The sequence below is a fragment of the Ambystoma mexicanum genome, chromosome 11 (assembly GCF_040938575.1).
Source record: "Ambystoma mexicanum isolate Mex_15411 chromosome 11, UKY_AmexF1_1, whole genome shotgun sequence".
NCBI lineage: Eukaryota > Metazoa > Chordata > Amphibia > Caudata > Ambystomatidae > Ambystoma > Ambystoma mexicanum.
In genome coordinates, this window is record NC_090934.1 from 709,208,127 (window position 1) to 709,220,439 (window position 12,313).

Here is a 12,313-nt window from a genome sequence, read left to right on the forward strand (position 1 = left end):
AGGGGAACTAAAAGATGTGCTAGCTCAAGTGGTCAATCCTCCCGAAGCCTGTGCCGAATACATCAACCTAACATTGCAACTGGATCACAGACTACCAAGCCGAAAGATGGACCGCACTAGGTCTGAAGGGAGACCTGTCTATGTGAGGTCCAGAGACAATCCAGGCAAGACCCACGAAACCACTGAACCAATGCAAATCGGGGGGTTACGGGCCCCTATATCTAAAGCCGAGAGAGAAAGACGGAGGCAGTAACAACTATGCCTATACTGTGGTAAGGCAGGACATTTCCTTCTGGATTGCCCCACTAAACCTCCTAGGAGAACTGTTGGTGCCACAGATAATACCGATAAGGAACAGGACACGGTTCCAGAAAACTCCAGTGCCCAGCAAGGGTAGGGGCCCCCTTGTCGAGCAAAAACCAGAAAGTAGTTCAGACCTCACATCTAGTCATTCCAGTACTCATAGTTCACCACCAGCAACCATCCAAGGTGCACGCCTTGGAGGCGTATAGAGACAGTGGAGCAGTTAGTAACTATATCGATCAGGCTCTAGCCGCAGGAATTGGCCTCCCACTTTGGCGCAAACCATAGGCGGAGAACGGTATTGCTGTGGATGGCTCACAACTATCCTCTGGGCCGGTAACGCAACACACTGAAAAGGTTGCGCTGATTTGTCAGGAAGGTCACAGAGAGGACATCTCTTTTGATCTTATTGGGGCTCCACAGTTCCAAATGATCATAGGGATGCCGTGGCTAGAGGCTCATAAACCCAGAATTGACTGGAGAACACGAGTGCTGACCTTTCCGCAAGAATGCGCCAAAACTTGTCATTTGCAGCAACCCAAGACCAAGACCAAACCTCTTCTGACCCTTGCTGGTGTCCTTCCCCCAGAATATTTGAACTATCAAGATGTATTTCAGAAGGAACAGGCAAATACCTTGCCTCCTCATAGGCCCTATGACTGCCAGATCGACCTGATACCCAGAGCCCAAATCCCGTGCAGTCGAATTTATGCTCTGACGGAACAAGAGAACCAACACTTGCGAACCTACCTAGACCAGTACCTAGCTAACGGGTTTATCCGCCCATCCAAGTCTCCTGCTTCCTCAGCGCTCTTCTTCGTACCCAAGAAGGAAGGTGACCTTAGAACGTGCATCCACTACAGGGCGTTGAACCAAATAACTATTAAAAACAGATACCCTTTGCCACTCATTCCAGAATTACTTGACCAGGTAAAAAGTGCTCAAATCTATTCAAAAGTGGACCTTCGGGGAGCCTATCACCTTGTACGAGTTAAAAGCGGTGATGAGAGGACGACCGCTTTCCGGACCAAATACGGACTCTTCGAGTATCAGGTGATGATCTTGGGCTATGCAATGCACCATCGGCTTTCCAGTATTTTATGAATGATGTGCTCCATGAGCTGCTGGATGTCTGTGTTCTTGTCTACATTGATGATATTTTAATCTATTCGCAGTCCAAAGAGGAGCATGTGGGCTACGTTAGGGCGGTGTTGGAAAAACTCTGCCAGCACCGACTGTTTGCTAAACTACACGTCACAGAGGTCGAGTTTTTGGGCTTCATACTTACTCCAAGAGGAGTTCATATGGACACACATAAGGTTGAAGCTATTCTTCGATGGCCTTCCCCAACATCGATCAAAGGGGTACAAAGTGTACTGGGCTTTGGTAACTTTTATAGACGCTTTATACCACAATTCTCGCAAATTGTTCACCCGATCATGTCTCTTTTGAAGAAAAACAAGAAGTTCCTTTGGTCAGCAGAGGCTGAACTTGCCTTCCAAGAATTAAAATTAGCCTTCACTTCAGCACCTATACTCCGACACCCTCGGCCTGACCTACCTTACGTAGTGGAAACTGATGCCTCCAGCCTCGCCATGGGGGAGTCTTATAACAAAAGTACCCTGAGACGGGGCAGCTTCACCCTATAGCATTCTGGACCAGCAGGTTTTCTGCACCTGAACGAAATTACGCGATAACCCATAAGGAGCTGCTGGCAATCAAAGGAGCCTTCAAGACGTGGAGGCATTACCTTTTGGGAGCCAAACACACGGTTACTGTCATTACCAATCATAATCTACAGTATCTGAAAACGGCAAAGGCACAATCCTCACGCCAACTCCGTTGGGCGTTATTTTGTGATCACCTACCGGCCTGGAGTGCGCAGCGGGAAAGCTGATGCCTTGTCAAGAATGGGAGAGGACCAGGATGCCTTCAGCCCATCCGATCCCATAGCTATTATCCCCCAGGATCGGATTCAACACCAAATAGCCGTTACTACCTGCTAGGAAGAATTACAGACTGACCTCCAAGCCCACATGGACCCCACTGCCCAAAAGGAGTGGTTAAGTAAGGGAGAACAATACACCATCAAAAATAATCTGCCGTACTTCCAGGAAAGGTTGTATGTTCTGGACAAGGGATTACGTACCAAAATTATAGCCAATTACCATGAGTCCTTGGTGGAAGGGCATCCAGGGGTCGCCAAGACTAGAGCCAAAATCCAAAAGAATTACTGGTGGCCCTCCTGTAGGAAAGACGTTGCCCAGTTCATTACCACGTGCGGTGTGTGTGCGAAAAATAAATCCCAAAAACAAAATCCGGCAGGGCTGCTGAGGCCTCTTGAAGTGCCACCAACACCATGGCATACATTCTCAATGGTCTTCATCACCGATCTACCACCATGTGAAGGGTTTAACACTATCTTGGTCGTGGTAGACCGGTTCTCCAAAATGGCGCACTTCATCCCACTGAAGGGACTTCCTACCGCTGCTACTTTGGCCACAGTATTCCTAGAACAAATGGTCCGACTGCATGGATTTCCATCCGTATTAGTTTCAGACAGGGGGTCCCAGTTTGTTTCAGCCTTCTGGAAAAGGTGCTGTAAACTAGCCCACATCGACCTTCGGCTCTCTACTAGTCACCACCCCCAGACCGATGGTCAAACGGAGAGGACGAACCAAACGCTTGAACAATACCTCAGGTGCATGTTACAACAAACTAGGGACTCCTGGAAAGACATTCTCTGGTTAAGTGAGTTTGCCTACAACAACTCAATTAATACTAGCACTGGTCAGACCCCTTTCTACATTATGAACGGTCGGCACCCAAGAACATCCTCTTTCGACTCTCTGGACGAGTTGGAAATGCCAGCAGTGACATTGTTGCATAAGAGAATCACTCAATCCCTTAAGGAAGCCAGCGAGAGCCTAAAGCGAGCCAAGGAGCAGCAGAAGAAATTTGCGGACTGGCACAGGAAGGAGGCCCCACAATATCATGTTGGGTATAAAGTATGTTTGGTGGCTAAACACATTCCTTTAAGAGGACCCCGTTCCTTTCGGCCACGATACTTGAGCCCATTTTCAATCAAGGCCATCATAAATCCTGCAGCCATGAAATTAGATTTACCACCCAACTTTCGAATCCACGCAGTTTTCCACGTCTGCTTTCTAAAGCCAGTGGAACAAGACATGCGGATTCTAACACCACCACCACCGGAGGTCATAGCCAGAGAACTGGAATATGAAGTGAAGAACTTCTTGGACTCCAAAAGGGTACCTTCAAAACTCTACTATCTCATCGACTTGGAGGGCTACGGTCCCCAGGATCGTACATGGGAACCCGCCGAATTCGGCCATGCTCCACGACTCATCAGGCGATTCCACTGGAACAACCCCACCAAACCGGGACCAGAGGAAAGACCCACCGTGAGAAGGGCCTTGAGGGGGAGTATTGTCATGGTCACTAGGGAAGAGCCTAGTCCTCCACTACATACTCACCTTCCCGGAGTCCTCGACAGGTACAACCCAACAACCTTGCCTGTTCCGCATTCCATTGACTTAGGACCTTCTTCGGGTGCTGTTTCCACACGAATCTACGTCTCCAACCACCATCAGGAGCCAGAGACCGGCCTCCAGCCATCGCCAACCTGCAGCATCTGTAAAGAGAGTAAAAGACACAAGGTGAGCGATAGCACAGACTTTAACCCGTTAAAGCGGCACAATTTACGAACTTGGTGCAGTCTCAGAAATCACCAGCGTACCTACCAGTGGTGGAAACTCCCAGAGCTGCTTCCTTTTGCCATCAAACGCTCCTGGGTCATCTTCATTGCTACGGGGGGGGAGAAATAACAACATACCCTTACGAACAATAAGTGTCATTATAAGGAAACGGACAATATGAAAGTCATAAGAACACTTACCTTCAAGACAGAACGGTCGCAGCCGGTCTGGACCTCTGCAATCAGGACCAGTGACGTAACTAGGTCCATCCGCAGCGCCCCTGCTGAAGGAAAGCAGGACGGAGAGCTCGCCCTTACATACCATCAGGTGAGCCTGCATGGGTAAACTTCTGCACACCGCATTCTGGCACGAAAGGGCCGAAGGGAACCATGGCTCCACCACGCTAGCCTCATTGTCTCTCAACCTCTCGCCGGAACAGGTCCAGCCTTTCAGGCCCTCAAAGAGGCAGCTGTTGGGGGAGAGAAGCGGTCTGAGGGAGTCAACTCCAGGGAGGGCTCCAAATGAGCCCCAACACCCCTGCAGAGACCAGGTGATCGTAACAGTTGGTACAATCTTCATTACAGTCAAAGTCTTGGAATTTTAATGTGTTGCAACTAAGTACTACGGAATCCAGTCCCATTGCTCAAAGTTCACTCCATGTGATGTACTGGACCTCTACTTCAGTTAGATAATTAATATCAAATACCCCCGTTCCTTAATTTGCGTCCTGCTTACCTTCGTTAAAGTAACCATTAGATGGGATAGATCCCAGGCACGGCAATTAGTACAGCACGCCGGCGCCATTGCCTTCAATATTGATAACGGTATTGCGTGCGATGTGAGAGCAAGCGTGCGCGTGCTGTCATGGTGACACGTTGCGCTGAGTCCATAATTGTAATCCCTATCACTACTGTATGCAAATCGTTACTCTTTAGTAATAAATATTGCTAACTAAGTGTCTATACTGCCCCCGAGGCCCTTGTCCTGTTTCCCTACCACCCGATGTAGTGCAAACCCTTTCGTTTACAGTATCCTGTCAGTTTCAGGCATTTGTCTTAATGCATAATTCAGTTAAGATCATAAACGTATGTGCGTGCGTGTTGTCATGGTGACACATCATGCTGTGTCAACGAATTTAATCGCTGTTACCGCTGCTTGCCGATCGTTACTTAATAGTAAGAAATTGTTAAAGCGTTGTCTGTGCTGCCGCTGTGGCCTATGTCCTGTTTCTCTAGTGCCCGTTATGGCGTGAACTCTTCAGTTTGCAGTGTACTGTCAGTTTCAAGCAGTTGGCTCGATCCATTATTCCTAAAAGATATATTGGTTATGATTGATAAACTGTAACACTGGCATTTAGTAAGGTAATGGAACTGTTAGGCCCTAAGTGTCATTGGGTTTCCAGTAGTCAGCCAACATCCTCATCCTTCAGTTACATGTCCCAAAAATGTGTGTGTAGTCATATCTTACTCTCCAACCACTATAGCCGGTACTGGTTGTTCGGTTGCTGCACACAGATTTATTATATCAGCTAAACGAGTACAACATGTAGCACATTATCACAAAGATTATTGTTACATTCACAAAAAATATTCAATTCATGTTCAGCATTCAGTCCCTGCATAATACATCGTAAAAGACGTATACATTTTGATTCCATTCTCCTTAGTTTCAGTTTGAGGTCCCCCTCTGAATTTCCACTCTTGGCCCGTATCAGGCCTATGAATCTCAGCTCATTTCGATTTCCCATCTGGTGGCATTCCTGCCAATGAACAGCCAATGGTAGCCTGTTGTCTTGGCTAGTAAGATTGGCCATATTTTCCCTAATTCTCACACGTAATTATCTAATCGTCCTACCCATGCAAATCCTATCACATACACAAATAATAGCATATACAATGTATGTGGACTATTGAAAAAATCTTTGATTTTAATCATAGTGCTATTCTTGTCTCTAAACTCTCGACAATCTGCATGGGCAAACCTGCACATACTGCATGTGCCACATTTGTGGAACCCATTTGATTTCGTAAGCCAATCACTACCCCTTGTTGGTTCAATGTTAAAAAATTAGGGACAGAGCTTGTTTTTGATGGTAGGTGCTCGTGTATATATGAATTCAGATTTCTTACCCAGATAAGGACAAAGGTCCGGGTCCATAAGTAATATTTTCCAATGTCTTTGGACAATTCGAAATAATGTGCTGGAGTATTTGGAATATTGAGTGATAATGTTGATGTTATTTGTGTCATGATCACTGTTTCCAAGGAGCCAGGAACAGCCCAACGTCCTTGGAAGCAGGCCCCTAACCCTAATCCTAGGCACCAGCCGGTCCCTACTGGGACCTTTTGGACCCTGTCCTGGCGCCGGTGACACCAGGCTCATCAAAACCATCGGTCCCGGCACTGGAAGCGCCGGGCTCATAATTGGTGTGAAAGTGCTTGGGTGGACTTACCTGCAGCAGACCATGCTGCTTACTTACCAGCCACTTAGAAGCCCTCTGTGAACAGGAACTACTTTCTTACCTGGGTGGGGCAGCTCCACTCCCTGGATACAGCACTGGAACTCTTCTGGAAACTGGAACTCTTTTCTTACCTAGGCGGGGCCGTGGAAGAAGACGCCTCATCACTCCAAGGCTATTTAAACCACACCCGATAGATGAAACGTGCTTCGCGTTATTCTGCATCTGCAGCAGAACGCTCACCGAGTCTGTTCCAGCCTTTCTTCTTTCGATCCTGAACCTGCAAGAATTATACTTACCATTCCTGTATCCAGTCAACATCAGCACCTGCAAAAGACAAGAAACAACAGGTTAGCAAGACAAACTTTACACGCAGTGCTTACTCACCTGATCCATCGGCAGCGGCCGTGTCTCACGCTACACCTTCGCCTACAAAGACAAAAGCATTGTTATACTTACCGGCACGCCGTGAATTCCGGATTTCTTCATTCTGCATCGTCGCCTGTGAAGACAAAGTATAGTTAAAACTTACTAGCATTCCGCTGACTCCGGCGCTGCAAACCAACATCTGAAAGACAAAAGAAAAAGACATTAAGCAGGTATTTACTCACGCCCATCACGCTCGTCGCAATAAAACGCCGGCGAATACTCCGGCGTCTCTTTAACACGAACTAAGCTGCAAGGAAAGAGACAGTTAGAGCGCTTGCCATACTTACGAATTTCCAGGCGCTTCACTCCATCTTCCATCTCAAGAGTCCTGCAATACATAAGGGAAAAGCATTATACAGAGTCTTCAATATTAACGTGCCACGCATTTAAAGACTATAAAGACAAAAGGTGTCCAGAAACTCACCGCTCGTGCAGATAACGACGGTAACCATCCTCTGAATTCAAGAGGCCAATGTTTCACCAGTGAAGGAACTGGCAACGGCACCCTGCACCAGACGCAGATGGAGAGCCCAGCATTCACCTATCTAAGGTGCGCACGTTGACCTGGGGGGGGCTCTACAGAAAAGCTGGGAAGAGAGAGAGAGAGAGAGAGGGACATTCAACAACCCAGACCATTAACCCCCATATCCTTTCACCTGCAGAAACCTCACTCTTCGAGTTCGACACACAGTGCAAAGAGGTTCGACCCCAGAAGCCAATCGAGTCCTGCACATCACTTTTCGAGTCACAGACACCTTCCTGCCAAGACCCGCGCCTCCGTGGGAATCAGGTGAGCGTTACAATTTGGAGCTGTCTTGGGTTTCATGCATGTATGTAACATGGAAGTCGTTTCTTTGAGTATTATTTTATGATGGGACTCCTTTATTGTGTCCGCTGTATACTCTCTCTCCTTGAATCTTTCAGTCAGTAGGTTACATTCTTTCATGAAGCAATCTTCCTCACTACAGTTACGGCGTGCCCGATAGAACTCGCCGGCGGGTATATTGTTGATGGTGGACTTGCGATGGCAACTCTCTGCATACAGGGTTGAATTTACCTCTATGGCTTTACGAAAGGTTTTGGTTTTTCCTTGTGTGATATAGATATGAAGATCAAGAAAATCTATACATGCGTTATCACAGTGGCCTTTAGCGTAACGCCAAAAACATTTATGTTCAACTACTGTGTTTACAGCTCAAAATCTTCCTAAGACCTAACCCATATGATTAATATGTTGTCAATATAACGCTTCCACATAAACACATTTTGCAAAAACCCATGGTTTGTTAAGGCATGTGACTGCTCATATTCGTCCATAGATTTGCGAGAGCTAGAGCATATTTTGCCCCCATTGCCACTCCTTGTGTTTGAACATAATATTCGTCTATGAACAGAAACACATTGGGGTAAATTTAAGAAAGGTCTTAAGCATTTCCACATGTGATCTGTATGATACAGAGATATCTTGATAAGTATAGTCAATCGTTAACATTGCCAAGTCATGATTAATAGAAGTGTACAGGGCCGTTACATCCAAGCTAGCCAAAAGATACCCTTCTTGCCATTGGATACTGGACAGTAGTTGGAGGACCTGTTTACTATCTCTGATGTAATATGGTAGCAGTGGTACATGTTCTTTGATAGTGTTGTCAATATATTTAGAGAGGCCCTCCGTTGCCCACCCTATCCCACTCATGATGGGATGAACCTCTGGAAGCACCATAAATGGTTTATGCATCTTTGGCAGAAAATACATGGTTGGCATAGTGGGGTCAGTTATAGTCAGATATCTTCTCTCATCATCTAATAGGAGTCCCTTAACATGCCAATCTTGGATCAGTAATAGAAGTTTCTGAACAATAAATGAGGTGGGGTTCTGGGTCATTTTACTGTAGCACCCCGGAGTTCTGAGCTGTGATTTACCCATAGTACAACACATTATACAAAAGTTGTTACAAGAAATATTGCAAAATAATTAATCAATCTTCTTGCTGGCAATGTGTTTCTTACAAACTGGAAAATTCCCATTCTCTTTTACTTGTTATAACAATCACACTCTTTTATACCAGAAATTGTAATAATATTGCAATGATGATCCTTTGAATAATGGGGGCTGTTTTAGGATTTTCCAAAAAAGGTGACAGTATCAACGTTTCATCTCACTAGAGCTGGATAGGATCAAAGTATATAAGTGAAAACAGCATAAAAGACTGTGTGCAACATTATAGGCAAAATAAAGTGTTGTTTGCTCTTCTTCTTTTTCGGTCTTCAAAATATTGTGCCTCATTCCGATTAATCTGCAAAAAATCAGTTAATACTGCCAATCCGGTATTAGTGTCTCCAGCTCGGCGTGCAGCTGAAACCCTGCTGAACTATGAGTAGACAGGCACGTGCACAAACGCATGCCAGAAGCGGCAATACCGGATTGCCGGTATCAATGGATGAATGGAGAAAACATCTGGCATTAGCGGACAAGAAATGGTATCCCCAACGGTTCTGCCCAAAAAAAAGTGGTAATACCGGATTGTTGTTTATTCCGGTGCCAGAACCCAAAATGCAGCGAAAACCGGAAGTAGGCCACCAGCCATTACAGAAACAAGAATCCACCTCAATCCACCGCAATCTACAGCAATCCAGGCATAGAAGCACCAGAAAAACATGTCACAGGAACCCACAACCCATGCAAGGACCAACGCCAATGCAAACCTAAGTTTGCAGATGCAGAATTGTTCAGCCCTGGTGGACACTGTGCTGCAGTATGCTGCAGAGCTGTTTGGAGCAAGGTGGCGCAAGACAAGCTGACAGAGGAAAAGCGCCATATGGGGTGAGGTGGTGGCCAACGTCACAGCTGTTGGGACTGTCCACCGGACGAGAAATGATTGCTGCAAGAGGTGGGACAACATCAAGGCCAAGGTCCGCTCAGCCATTGGAAAGCATAGGAGGGAATGCGCAGCCACATGCGGAGGCACTGTGGAGCCCCTACGACTCATGTCATGGGAGGAGCACCTGAGCAGCATCCTGCAGGTGGAGGGGATTGAGGACATTGTAGGCACCGAGGCCAGTGTGGGGACACAAAGAGAAGGCAGTAAGTACAAGTGCATTAACATGTGCGCACCCGCTCCTCTTTTGCATTCCTCCACCATCAGGGGGCAGAGCAATGGGCAAGTCAAGTGACCTGACCTATGGCATGGAACACACAGGCATGCACATTGCACAGATCCTGTATATACCCCCATCCATAAACCCCACCCCTGCAAGGTCATCCACCTAAGCAACAAGACTCACGTAAGACACATGTCACCAACAACACAGTGGCCCACACTTCATGTGATGTGTATAATGCATGACAGAGGACATGTGTGGCAAACAGCTGACAGCACATCTTGTCCCCCCAACAGGTAACCACTCCATGGACATTGGCAAGGCAGGACAATTGCATGCACCCACCAGGAGAGGCACCACACGTGCGCCAGCCAGACACACTGCCGGATGCAGCAGGGAGCAAGGCAGTGGGGTGACACCAGTACAGCCACCAGTGGGAACAGCTGCACGTGCCAAGCAACCACACCCCAGGCAGTGCCAGCCCAGCCACACCACGCTGTGCAAGCCCAGCCACCACCACCTGTGGCAGTGGCGTACCAGCCACCACCACCTGTGGCAGTGTCAGCCCAGCCACCACCACCTGTGGCAGCGTCAGATGTAAGGAAGGCATGGTATCAACAGCAAGACAGACAGAAGTGACCACAGTTCAAGGGTGTTTATTGAACTTTCACAAAGGGGCGATAAACACCTATCTAACCCTAAATCTACAGATGGGAGCAACCTACGACCATCAAATAATAATGTGGTCCTAGTGGAGTCTTGTCAAAATAAAAGGCCCAATACGAAAAGAAACGATTGCCAATCCTTACCGCTAATTTACAACTAGTGTGGGGTAATGTTTATGAAAAAGAAAGAAGTGTTCACAAAATAATAGGTCAGGATGTTTGGGCCGTTGACCTCCCTTCCTCACGTTTTCAGTACGGGGCAAGGTGGTTCAATCGAGCCAAGAACACACTCTGGCTTCTCCGGCATGAGGATACAGTTCTGCTTCTAGCAACAGGGCCTTCTGAGCCCAAGTCTCTTTTCTCATCAAAGTCTCTTGATTCAGAGGGCCTGATGGACAATAAACTAAGATACACAGTTATTTTCTTATTATTAGTATTCAACTTGAGGTGCTTCACCCTGGATCCCACTCAGCCGAGTTCAGATCCCTGCTATTTTTACGATCGTTACTGTGGATCCTCCTCTTCCGGGCTCAGATCCTACTTTTTACAAAGTTCAGAGAATATTAGTTTTCTTGGGTGAGTCACGGTTCACCCCAGATTCCCCTCAGCAGGGATCAGATCTGTTCCCTTTTCCAATTAGTCCCCTCCAGCCGGGCTTGGACCAATTTTAGTTAACCTTGGTTTATCAAAGACTTTCGAATGTGCACAGGGTTTAGCTTGACCCACTGCAGGACCATTTCGATATAAACCTCCGTTTTACAATACAGTCGCCATTCAGTTGGATACCTAACAGAGACCTAACAGAGACCTTCGAATGAGCACCCACGTGGCGCTGGACCCCTCTGTATATGTTATCTCGCTTGGCTTCCCCAAAGTTCATTCACTCCTTTGTTTTCCAGTTATATCCGCGTCGCTCATCACATGCATTTCAGACACGGTCCTCTTTGGATTGCTTCATACAATATTGCTGCTTGGTTCAAACACAAGCTGGTTTGGTACAAGTCTCTCTGACTCACCGGCTGTGTTGTCTTTACTGGTGCTGTTTGTTGTGGGAGCCAAGGACAGTACCACAGCAGCAATCGTTCCTCCCCACCTTGGTTATCGATGGGGGAGAGCCCTGGGTACCTTCAATGCACAGTGTAGGGTTAGCTCCCAGTCTTCGGCTTCTTACTTTCCAAGGTTCATGAAAGTAACGGTCTTAAAAGGTCAAGGGAACTTCCCTCCTTGCAACCCTCTCTGGTCTCGAAGTCTTCCTCCATGTGTTAAACTGCCATCTTGGAACTACTGTTTCCTTGTGTGCTTTTCCTCGCTCACAGTGTGCTTTCGTGCTCCGCCTTTCACCCATGTGGGGAAGTGTGATGGAAGTCAGGTGTGTGAAATGATCAGTAATTGCCAGACCTTGCCTGATAATTGTATTGGAACATGTCAGGTATACAGCTCGTACGGTGTTAGTGCGTTATCGCTCGCAGTGAACTGTCCATGAGAAAGTGTGTGTGCTGGGAAAGGGGACAGGGGGTTGAGTTCTTAGATATGCTACCTGGTAGGATGGGCAAAAGGTGTTACAGGGAAGGGGATACCGCGTCTCACCATCTAGTGCTCCACTTCCACTTCCCGAAGACCCCTCAGCCAGGTGATCC